This window comes from Hetaerina americana, unplaced genomic scaffold, assembly GCF_022747635.1.
Source record: "Hetaerina americana unplaced genomic scaffold, ioHetAmer1.1.p SCAF_37, whole genome shotgun sequence".
Classification (NCBI taxonomy): Eukaryota; Metazoa; Arthropoda; class Insecta; order Odonata; family Calopterygidae; genus Hetaerina; species Hetaerina americana.
This window is the reverse complement of record NW_027286952.1, coordinates 942,248-954,738: the sequence shown is the minus strand read 5'-3', so window position 1 is coordinate 954,738 and position 12,491 is coordinate 942,248. Positions and strand designations below refer to the sequence as shown.

General features: G+C 39.3%; 1 protein-coding gene and 1 long non-coding RNA gene across 5 annotated transcripts in view; both read left to right on the top strand.

Annotated features, from left to right (window-relative positions):
- The first annotated feature begins 43 nt into the window (after positions 1 to 43).
- LOC139691513 (uncharacterized) lies at positions 44 to 3,245 on the top strand. Its single transcript, XR_011701601.1, has 4 exons — positions 44 to 233; positions 1,203 to 1,287; positions 1,369 to 1,556; positions 3,018 to 3,245. It is a non-coding gene; the product is annotated as an uncharacterized lncRNA (long non-coding RNA).
- A 1,618-nt stretch (positions 3,246 to 4,863) lies between these two features.
- The window catches only part of LOC139691535 (inactive histone-lysine N-methyltransferase 2E-like), a 73,803-nt gene continuing 66,175 nt past the window's right edge, over positions 4,864 to 12,491 (top strand). For 3 of the 4 annotated variants that reach the window (XM_071589403.1, XM_071589404.1, XM_071589400.1), the window contains exon 1: positions 4,864 to 5,088. The gene's annotated coding sequence lies outside the window, so the exon portion shown is untranslated. Of the gene's footprint in view, positions 5,089 to 9,325; positions 11,223 to 12,491 lie in introns of those variants that run through there. The other variant, XM_071589402.1, reaches the window with a different exon arrangement.

Below are 12,491 nucleotides of genomic sequence, written 5' to 3'. Positions count from 1 at the left end.
AACTAAGAGAAGACGACTAACCATTCCTCAATGCGTCGTCTTCCAGGGAGGGGAGTCCGTTTAATTTCAAACTGAATCCTGGTAGCCATAGTAGTTTTAATGCAAATTGATATTTCTGTCACCTTTTCTTAGCGGAAATACTTAAATTCAGCCATGGAACCTGGATGATGCAGTATTTTCAGCTGTTGAATCACGAGGGTGAAATAGTGTCATTTTCCGAGGGGAGCCGGGAGGTAAATCAGTTGCGTTATAAGATTCATACCTAACGAACTCATGGCTAATCTATCTGTTAATTAAATGAAGAATACAATGTATCTTTCCACTGTCCTTTAATTGCGTACAACCGGTTTCAACGCTCAAGCGTCATCATCATCATCGTCACCGTACCGGTTGTACGCAAATAAAGGACTGTGGAAAGATACATTGTATTCTTCATTTAATTAAAATGAATTTCTACAAGGTTGAGCCGGGAACAATTGAGAATATATCTGTTCTTGAATCACTGTGAACTGCATTAGCAATCAAAAGTTATTTCGTAGATACACTAATCATATGATACACATGAGGATGTCGAATAGTGGAAAATGGTTCTACTTGCCGTTTTCCCGATATCGTTGTACCAACACATTTCCACTGCAATTATATTATATGTTGACTCATTTATTGATATTTATGGAAATGAGATAGGAAATGTTTGCATAAGTTTTAGTTGTTTTACTTTAGAAGATGAATCTGCCGGTGGATTGCTGTCGCGACGTGAACTGATATTTCACAGTACGAATGTTAGAAATTCAAAAGTTGACATCAGTGTTATTTTAAAGCCTTGAAAGTGGTTTATTGCATATTTTTACTAATTATAACTTGCTTATGTGTATTATCCCGTGTTTGCTGTGTGTGTGGCAAGTCAATTTCTGTGGTTATAAATCGACATGATACCAATTAGAAATAGAGGTTCCTTTGTTACATTTCCTACATATTCTTCCATTTTATCCGTCACGTAAAGCTCAAGAAAAAATTTAAATGTTTAAATACTTAAATCAATATATTGCATTGCTACAGTTTTACAGCATCATGATTTCATTTTGACCATAAGTTAGATTTCGTTTGTTTCAATGATATCCTAGTGTGAATTAATTATTAAACGTGTAGTGATAACCTTTATCATATTTCATTAATATAGCCCCATTTTTCTCCCTCGTCAGTCCAGAAAATGCGTAAACTTTGCTGCGCTTGTACTAGTGTTGAGTCATCATGATACTACAGGAGTACATGCAGTAGCTGGAAGAGGTGAGATATGAAGATAATTCCTTTTCGTTTTACTTAATTTTTCAGCACATATATTGTATTTGTTGTATTTTGTTTTTGCAGATGATTCATGGCCACTGCACAGTTCCTAATGCTGGTGGATTCTACTTTTGATTGCTTGAATAGGATAATGGACCTTTGATGGCACAAGAGAATTGAAATTGGCCGTCAGAAATGCGAGTTCTCCTGTGGCTCCATGTAAATTAAGCCTTGCCTAAATCTAGTCATGGGAGTTCCTGGGAAAGAAAAAGGTACCCCACTCTCCTTTGCAGAATGACTGGTTAGCTATCATGTAATTGGAAGTAAATTGAAAATAGACTGGTCTGGAACCCAAATAGTACAAAAAACCCAGACCCTATCCAAAAGTGTTTTCAATGTTATTAAAAATTGTGTCTAATCACAACCGTACCCCCTAGCAGTTCTGGACAGCATTAAGATGGCATTAATTAATAATTTGGTTTCCAACAGGGTCAAGGGAATGTTTTGGATGATGGTTTTATGTTGACTTGTCTGTTCTCTTGACTTTTGGTGATGGTTTTTGTAAGTGTTGAGTCCAGTGCAGAAGAACTTGTTCATGGCAAAAAAGGAGTTGATTTTACGTCGTGAGAAAGTCTTATGGGTGGGTGTTCATGTTGTGCAGACATTTCCCAAGGTTCATCCTTATGACCAATTTAGAGGAACTCTTGCAACAGATCCTGATTTATTACACAATGACACTTCATACTTTCTTTTAGATGGTGAGAAACAAAATTCAAACTGCCCTCGTGAAAAATTTCTTTCTTCTATTGGCCAAGGCACCATTGTAGCGAGGCGTGAATTCGCTCACTCAAGGGAAAAGAAAAATTTGCCCTCTTCAATATCCCCAGTACTGAATGCATTAGCTTCAGGCCCTACTTTGTTAAAATTCATGCTAGTTGAATAAATTATCTTTATATTTTTCACGTTAAACTTAATTCCACTCCTACTGGTTGTGCCGCATAGGCAGGATTATCATGTTTGTCATCATGGAAAGTATGTAATGATGTTGCCATGTGTGTCGAAACCATTAGTAGAGGAATGAAGTATAACGTGAAAAAATACAAAATTAAATTATTTAGTGGAACCCAGTACCACCTGGAGAAATTGATTTTCAGTTTTTCAGGATGGCGCTGTCATCAACTTAATGTTGTGAATTTTATCCTTTTTATTTATCCCTGAATTGTCCATTGGAAATTTTCCAATAGAGACACATCAAATGTATTAATTAATTATTTTTAAATGGCACATCTGATACTCAGAAAACTAATTCACTTTTTGTTTATTATCTTTCAAATAGTCTACACAAGCCTGTTTGGGTACTTTCATATTCGTTCTCCAACTGCATTTTAGTTTTACCATAGTTTTCATTAGTTTTTGTATTGACCATTCCTAGAGCCCATAGAGGTATGCATACTATATGTAATGCCTTGAACTGTAGCCAAACCATATTTTCTCTCCATCCTTATTCTAAATGGGGTTTCACTATAATGAGTAATTTATGTGGTGCAACACTCAATTTTTCCTAGAGATAGGAAAGGCCATTCGGTGGTGGTCTATTTTTTTAAGATCATGTCACAGCTGGAACCAAAGATCATATATTTTCATATATGTCATAATATTTCATAAGTCTGATCATTTTGGCCAATGTTTTTTGGAAAGCCACAATCTAATATAATTTTATTCCTTGATTGCAGGGCCAGTTCGTAGAAAATACGGCTGCATCTTTGGAAGATTTTAGTGCCACCTTCCAAGAACTGGCATTCCTTTCAAAAAGTATGCTTCAAAATGTGAAGTCGAGTTTTAAATTATTAATTTGTTCTCCGCTTCTCAATTAAACTTGTGTAAGTTTTTCGTTCAATAAATATGTAAGTCAATGCTCTTAGTTGCAGTTCTTGCGGACATCGCCCTAGTCATTTCCTCCTGTCAAGGCTTTTCTTTCTTGGTGTCATAAGATAACAATGAATGGATTATATTGATGATTCAATTATAGAATGCCAAGAAATATATGGGAGGTAACATACAGGTATTAGACATGGTGCATTATTAAGATGGCTTGGCCATCTAATTACCAGGAATGTATCTACGAAGTTACTTCATTATAAAACAACGCTATTTTTGCGTGACTTCTCCAAAGAAAGCAATTGATTGTCTTACTATGGGAGTATACAACCCTTATATTTTGATAACATCCATTTGTACTGTTTTTTAACTGTACACGTTGGTCTTTTTCTCTACAGTAAATACGTTCAATAAATGCCAATTCAGATGTTTTTATTTCCTACATGCATCACTTAATTGATTTGAAAAGTTTTGGCCGGATAAAATAATAACTGATATTAAAAATGAACGATGAATGGGAGACGGTAATGAAGCAACGCCGCTCTATTGTGACGCCATCTTGCTTCATCTACCAACACAAAGCAAGCAATTTGTTTGAATGTTTCTAAAATAAATATTTTATTTTGTATCGGCGATCCGCTTGCGCAGTCGTTTTTTCTAGGTAAAACAACTTAAACTTGCCTCTCCACTCACATCGGAAAATTAAGGCGTTTTCCTCCTCTGGATCCACGAGCCTATAGGTCTTTTATTATTATTATTTGGGAAACCCTTTGGTTTACAATGGAAATATATTCGTATATGCGATTTCGGTTGATGAAAGACGGCGTTCTCTTACAACCGCTGGGCTGATTCCCCATCTTCTATACAATTTTGATATTCAGTATTCAGGCCAGCGTTCAAAAACACGACAACATGCGCCACTTAGTGGCGGTCAACCATGCATACCGTCGGACCTTCAATCTTCTTGCTAATTTGTCTCCGCACCTCTCGGCATGGGTTGGATTCGATGTGCTGAATTTGTGGAAATGAAGAGTTATTCTGTAACGCATAAGTTACCCAATGTCTCAATAGGCTTCGCAAGGCATCGAGAATGGCATCGTGTCATTCCGTAAAAGCGCGCAGCATCGGCTGACGGCATCGTTGACACCCACTTCTATTTCAGATGCCGAGGTATCCGTGGAAGAGTTCACTATCAGTGCAACTTATCACCGATATTGGATATGGAAGTACCTACGACTCCTTATAAATTGTGCTGATTTACATGAGGGATTTAAAATACATTGAAACCGTACAGATTCGATGCATACATTATCGGTGTTAAAAATATTAAAGACAAATTGAGAAGTATTTTTCTATTTATAAGCACTTATGATCGAACGGAAATAAATATTTGTGCATTATTTGCGGCCTTGTGCAAGTGTGAACAGCAGCAGTCACTGGTTAACAATTCTAAAAAATTAGAGCAAGTCGAGATATTCCGCGTTATCCTGTTAGGTGTAACTTCAGATTACATACGTTTCTCCGAGCCGTCATCGTAATAATCGTAATGATTGCAATAATGTTCTGGATTGAGCGTCATACTGAAACGTGCTGCCACCAAACGCGACATCTAATAACTATTTTACATCTACCTGGGTCTGAGGCTATGTGAACAGAGTCCGTGGACGTAGCTATGTGCACCTTTGTTTGGACATCTGAATGGCCGCCATCTTTAGTTTGGTTGGATATGTGAGAGAGATGCTAACATTTCCAAATTATTATCGGAAAAATGGACAATTAAGGAGCAACATCTCAAAAACGTCCTTTGCAACGAGCTTTTCTGCCAGAGGAAGGGATATCTCCAGGTTGCCGTTGCATCGTACCAGCAGAAATGGAAGTGTTTACATCAACTTTTGAAGTGTATCACGAATTTGCTGTCAGTCACAGGTAAGGATTATTTTTTAATTCTCTTATTTGTGACCCATCAAAGTACCCTTGTGCTTGTTAACAATTTCACTAATTCTAAAGATTGTTTTGTGAGTGGTATGTGGGCTATATAAGTACTAAATCTGTGAAGGAGGACAGTCTTAAAAATAATGTTGATTACTCCAGCATGGCTCACTTGCTTTTAAACTGGGTGTTAGGCTGTATTTGTTTGCGAATTTTGAGCAGTTCTTGTGTAGTAGACGTATTAATTTAGCTCTTGATTCAATGAGTTTCGGGATAACATGATTTTTATTGCGAACAACTGCAGGGGAGAACAAGTCAAGCGACTGCCTTTGATGGATTTCCTTAAGTATGTAATAGTGGTATTGTATGTCCATTTTTAATCTTTATCATCGAGCAGTTAAGTCACTTAACCTAATTTTGAAGGATGTAATTCTATTAGGTATTCAGTTGAAAGCAACCACAGTTTATTATTTGGTAAACCCTTATCATTGTGGGGCACAATTTATCTGAAAAATAAAATAAGCGCCTTCTGTAATTGGAGTTCATTTTCTGGTCCAATTAAAGGCAAAATTTACCACCCTTTGTACAATAGTAGTGAATGACTTCCTTTTTTTTTAATTCTTTACCTCATTTCTTCACGAAACGTGTGATGAATTGACGTAAACATTCCATATTAATACGTGTGACGGAATATGTCAGTCCCGACAGCCGTAATTTAACGTGGAAACTCGAAAAATATCGATGTTTATTTTCCGCCGCCGCCTTCTCTTATGATTATGGGCGCACCTTGGTAATGGTTGTTAGGCTGTTGTAAAGAAAATTTGGTTAGGCCGCTGCAACTCTTTATTTTGATGGATAATGCTGACTTAATTTCTTCCATCGAGGGTTAACTAGGTAACGAAACAGTCCCCGTCTGACGTTCCCAGTCCGTCGTTTACTGTTCGCGCGCACGCTCCGCTTAGATTGATTTTCCATCCTTCCCGCCCCCCACATCCCGAGCGAGCCTCGTCGACCGACCCTCTTGGAAGTCAGGGGACGAGTAGACGTGCGAGGAGAGAGGTGGAGGAATAGCTATTGGAATGGGGAACCACACAATTTAGAGAGAGATATCGAGGGACGGGAAGAAAGTCGTGTATGACGTCACTGGCCGTCGTGGATACTGGCAGCTGCTTGGCTATGTAGGAGTTGGGAGAAGTGGGGAGGGGTGGGCTCACTCGCTTTCAGAATGCCGTGTGTTATGTTGCTCCTCTCGACTCTTCGCCATCAATGTCTTGGTCGTTTGTGTCAGGATCGATAATCTCAGAGCCTCAGTACACAACGTTCGATTTTACCTTTTGTAATTAACGACTTGGTGCAGTCGGTATAACTAACGGTTTTTAGATACATTTCAGAATTACTTTCAATTGATCCGGAAATGATAGGCATTTCGAATGGTTTATTTTGTTAAGGGTTTGTTTGTTTGTATCTGTTTATATGTCAGTAAATGTTTTCTCCTTTGACGGAAATCGGCATCATTTTCTCCTGTATATAATTAACAACAAACCATCGTATTTGTACTTTCTTTTGCTCCCTACGGCGACGTACACGTTATTTACTGTATTTATAACTTAAGTGGAGCGGTCAGAATTTCAAAGGTAGTTTCACCTCTGTTCTTTTTAGTTTTACGCCGTTTGCGATCCTTCAGCCAACTGATTTTTGCGCTGAAAACGTGTTTATGACAACCATTATGATTGGTTGAGTTAATTCCTTTTCCTTGTTTATGTCCTTGACTTATCAGAGAGCGGTATAATTTAAGTCATTTCCACAGCATGTATATCTTAAGAGGCTGTTATAGGTCAAAATTGAAGAAGGTATTCTATGGCTCACCTGGCTGGTTTGCCGAATTGCTGCTTTGAATAGTGTTGAGATTTGTTGTGCCCCGGGCATTTCCAATTGCATGCGGTTCGGCCGGTCTAATCGTTTACTATATACTTAACGCCCGCCAATATGCTCTATTCGTGTGTATGTTTCATAGCAACAAAAACCGGATAACATAAAACTGGCCACCTTCGCCTTTAGATTTACCCTCCCCATTTCATGATCCGCATAACTGTGTTTGGACCTAGATGCATTAGGTCTGACAGATTCCCTTAGTGTTGAATAGTAACATCCCTGCCGGGGCGCCAGTCCACTCGAGGAACTCCCTAGATTTAAAATGGGAAACATTCCCGTTGGGTAAAAGTTAAGGGAATGAACAAATATCTTTCAAGAAATTTCCCGTCGTCTGACGACCATACTTCTATTATGTTTTCTGCAACATAATCGATCTTTAATCTCCCTCGTCGTATTCCAACCGAGATAAAAATACTAAGGTGTTCCTGGCCACCTTGGGTTTTTCGTGTTGCAGTGAAGTAGTTTTGTTTCGCTAGGTCTCCAGTGGAAAAAAATGATTATATTCCGCGTCGGCTGGCGGATTGCAGTGACTTCAATGTGTATATAGACGACCGAAATCGGAACGTACCCAAGAGTGTGTGTGGATTGGACGACGGCAGTTTCCTGGGCCGCGGACGGGTTTTCGCTAAGGGGGGGGGGAGGGAATGGGCGGCCGGAGAGGAGAAAAAACGAAAGATGAAATGTCCAGGCAGTGCCCGACGTTGCCAAGTGTGCCTCGCTCCGTGAACCGGAGCTCCCTTTCCGCCCATTATCCCCCCCCCCCCACCTTCCCTTCCTAACTCTCTATTTTATTCTGCGACGTTGTCGGATGTTGCGATGGAGTGTGTCGGATTTGTTCGAGGGCTTACTTGAGTCAGTGTGACTACTACGATGTCCGAGGCGGAGAGGGAGAGGAGGCTTTGATGTTGAAAAGGCTGGGATTTTAAAAGGAAGGAGAGGGGTTGTGGTGTTTTGCGTGCGAGTCGATCCGCGACCGGAGGAATGCGAGGGAGGGACTGCGGTGCTTGCGGGGGAGGGAATGTCCCTGCTGCGACGGAGGGCATCGTTGTTTGGATGATTCCATGGTTCGCGATCCGATGAGAATCTCACAGAGCCCCCCTCAGAATAGGGTGTGGATTGTGCGAGGACTTGTTCATTTCGAAATCACATAGGGGAGTCATTCGGGCGGTCATTGTGTTAAACGTCTAATATAACCTAATTAGTTGGATTTGGTGTGTGTGTGAGAAATCTAGCACGTGTGTAATGTTGATATTTTCTTTGTTATTGTCCAATAAAAGTAATCGTGGGCGATGGATGCTCGTTGGATTCGGGTGGTGCGAGCGAGTGTCCTCTTTATCAATATTTGTCTTCTATGCTGGGACGCAAGCCATAAACTATGAGCTCAGGCAATCTACTCCAATTTTGTTAGCTCTTATGTTTTTCCAGTGATCCGAAATGTGTTAATAGTATCAGGTTGAGTACCAGTTCCTTCGACTATATTATTCTTAATGGCTGTCATATTCTATTAATATCATAACCAATGAATATAATTTGTAGTTTAGAGAGGAATTTAACGTTTTTTTGTGAAAAGACTCGACAATTAAAAGCAGATCGTCTAATTCTTTGAAGCAGTTGAAAGGTCTTTGTTCTCATTGTATTGGTTGTGTGTTGGAAGTTTTATGCAAGAAGTTGTGTACATTTTGGTTTGGAGTTGGTCTGGAAGCTGTGTCACCTCTCGGTGGGTCGGTCGAGAAAAATCTTCTGAATTGGTGATGATGCTCATGCAGCATCATGCACAGCCCACTCCACAGGGTTGACTGAGAGAATTTCCTGTCTTTCCCGAGCGTAATCTATATGTTGCCGTAATAGACTTGTAGAAGCAGACTGCAATTGAATTACACATTAAATCAGACCAGGGTATGATTATATGCGTAATTGAAGGACAGTATTGAGAATTGAGCGTGAAAAGTGTGTCAGGTTTTGATATGTTAGAAGTGGCAAGTAATTGTGTGTGTCCAGTCTTGTCCTTTCTATAAAACCTACTTTAGTAAATTTTCTTTCATAATAATGAATTTCAAGTTTATATTATTTTTAAATTAACTTACCGAACCATAGAATTTATGGATAGAGTAAACTCTTAATATGATCCCTTGATGTGCATGATTAGAACAGCTTAACTTAACTTCAATCGGAATAGCGCTGTCCAGAAGTGTGATTGAGGCTTCCTGTAACTATTTCGCAGCAGCCTGGCCAACCATGTTCATTTCATTGGTAGGCTGCTCCAAATTACTCGGGCCATCACCCTTTGGGTAACTGTGGCCACCTCTTCGTTCCTTGTCCTTCATCTTACCACAGGGTCTTGAACCTTTTTATTAGATGTTCTAGCGTGTTATAGTATGGTAGTTATAAAATTAGTTTTCTTATTTTTGGATTTTCTTGCTTGAGCACACTTTCATGGAGGTCACTTTACTTCTGAATTAAGAAGACCACATACAAACAGGGCAAAAATATGGCTCTAAAATTGTTATTAATTTTGCAGATTTCTGCACGATTGGCTCATACATGTGTACCACCAGGACCGATTCTAATAACATTTGGCATGTATGGCCTTGTTGTTTGCAGAAATTTCTGTTTTCAAATTAGTTTTACCAATTCCATTTTTGTATTAACAATATGAAAATGTATTGGAGGGAAATTTGATGTAGAGCTCCTATTCAGAACAGGAGCTATAAAACACATCATAGCTATTGCTATGGTGGAATAATTGTTAACACTTCTAATTTTTAACAAGTTGGTCATTATATTAATGTTTTGTGAATTTGCTTATGTCTATCATTAATTAGTGCAATGCATGAAAGTGATCAATTAAGTACAAGTGCATCAAAAACAGTTTTGCCAAAAGTCAGTAATTTCAGATAGGCATGCATAATGCCAGTCTTAAAAAATGTGTACCTTTCCTCTTCCCTGAGGGTAGGGAATTTATAAAATCACAACCAAATATTATATTTTTCTGCGTGGGTAAGGTGGCTTGTGATGGAGGGAAAGATGTTGGAGCCTCCCGGTTGGTCTCCTTGGCACTTTGTTCTTTTCCTTCCTTCTATGACATTCTGCAGCGCCAGTTTCCACGTGTTGTTGAAGGAATTGCCAGAATCTCTATTGAACTTCTAACTCTCCATCCATAGTATAAAGGCTTCTTTGATTACTCGGTCTCTGTAACAAATAAATCAAGGATTTAACTTCGTTACATCAAATTGAATGGAGCGGTACATCCCGCTGCTATGTTCAGCGGTGGCTGAATGGTGTTCCTTCACTCTGGTTTCAATAGTCTCTCCAATGTAGACGTCTCCACATGTACAAGGGGCCCAGTAAATGAATGGCTGGGGTCTTTGGACCAATTGGGTCCTTGGCTCAGACGAAGAAATCTCTGTTTTTCCTGGTGCTCTGTGGATGGCCCTGCTTTGTGCCTCCCCAATGTCATGGATACCGAGGATACACATGGCAAGGGCCAACGAGATATCGCGATCACCGTATCCATTTTGGCGGAAGGTTGTTTTGAGGTGGCTTAGCTTGTCCAGGCTTTCCAATTCCAACGTGAATGGGTGAAGATGTTCAGGTGTTGGCCATTGATATGCAGGAGGAATTGGTGGAGGAGGGCATCCTTTCCACGTGGCCTTGCACCAAAAGATATCCTCAACATACCGGCGGAGCGGGCCTGAGTTGAGCACCTTTCCTTCAAATTCTTCCATTGGTTGTTGCCACTCCGGGGTTGTCTAGGTGACAAAATGAAAACACATCACGGCTGCATGGTGAACAGCTCTAATATTTTTATTGAAACCCTATTCGGTAAAATATTTTTAAACAAATGCCTAACATGTGTGCATTTGTTATTGAAAACAATATTGTGCATGCCAATTAAGAAGTACTTTAGAATCAAGACAGTTACAAGCAGCTTATTCATTCTTTGGTTCGTTAGCAATCCCCACATCGCTAGCCGGGTATTAAATACTGAGACTCATCTTGATTGGGGAGAGTGCACCTTAGATGAAACGTTAGTGCATCCATCACGTTGGCACAATAATGAAAAGGGAGCCAGCACCTCCTCTGGCCTCACGTGGTGAAGATGTGGTACTCTTGCAAAAATCATGCTTCCTTGATTCGAACAGAGTCCAGAGGCATCGCCTGGATTTGCGCCTTGGAACTTCTCAAATCACCTTCTGATGGTAAATGTTCTTTCTATTGATGAATTTAACGTTGAAGTCCAGGTAAAACTAATGAACAAACCAACCCATGATTCAATTGTAGAAAATTTTGTTTCATGCATCAAGTGCTCCATCCCCCTCCCAAACTCAATTTGGGGTGAATAACATTTGCAGCTGAAGAACTCTCTAAAGCTCTAATGTCTTTGCTTCTTTCTCTTTCACTCTAATCACCCCATGTCCTGTTTGTATGAAAAGGTAACTAAACACTCATTATGCTTCTCTTGAGGTCAAGGTTAAAAATCCCTCCATCATCACCACCAACACAATTTTTTTTTCCACAGTTACGCTTATACTTTCTTCTTATTTCAGTTAGGTACGTGGGCTTGACTATGTGATCACTACTTTCTCTCTCAGCTGGAACCGTGGCCACTAGGGACACATGCAATTCATGTTTGAGACTTTTCAGTGACGTTCTCTTGAAGTTCTTGGTAGTGAGCATAGAAGAGAGACTTTCTCACGTGTAAGTTGTAGCTAGTGTTAACAAAATGTTAATAGATTTTACACTAGTGTGTGGAAACTCCTTTTTTGATGTTACCTCAAATTGAGACAGTTAAAATTTATAATTACTTCTAAGTCGTGATTCCTTCTCCTTTTCTCCCTCTGATGAGATGAATACCATGTAATTCAATAAAGGTGCAATTGTTTTGAACCCATTCGAATCCGAGTCCTTTAATTCAAGGCGGAGGTGAAGATTTCTCTCAAACTTGTGTAGGCACTGATAGAAAAGCCAAACTGGTTCTTTAATAGGAAGGATTACAGTGACTAAACGGGCTAAATAATTTATGATAGCCATGTTTCAAAACACCTCTCTCAAGTTATATTTTGTTTTTGAATTGGTTAATTTTGTTATTGCAAGTTTTAGTATATTCTCGTGCAGTCCTTGGACCTTTCTATCAATTTCGCTTAGGTGTTCAAATTTGTCAGCTATGGTCATTCTTCAAGCCCATCACACAGTTTGAATCATTGCAATTTGTGCAGAATCACCTCGCAGAGAGGGATGAGTGAGTAGCTTTTATATCCACCGTAAGTATACAGAAGATTAGAATGAGGAATGGTCTCAGCCTACTCGGTTAAATCATAAGAGATTTCCCTTAAAAGACATTTTTAATTTTAACTTTAATAGTTTCTAGAATCTGGACGAACATTTTCCTCTCAGTGGAGAACAGCTAATATTGATGCTCATATCTCATTTCATCAAAAACAATTGGCAAATATGCTATTGTTACGATC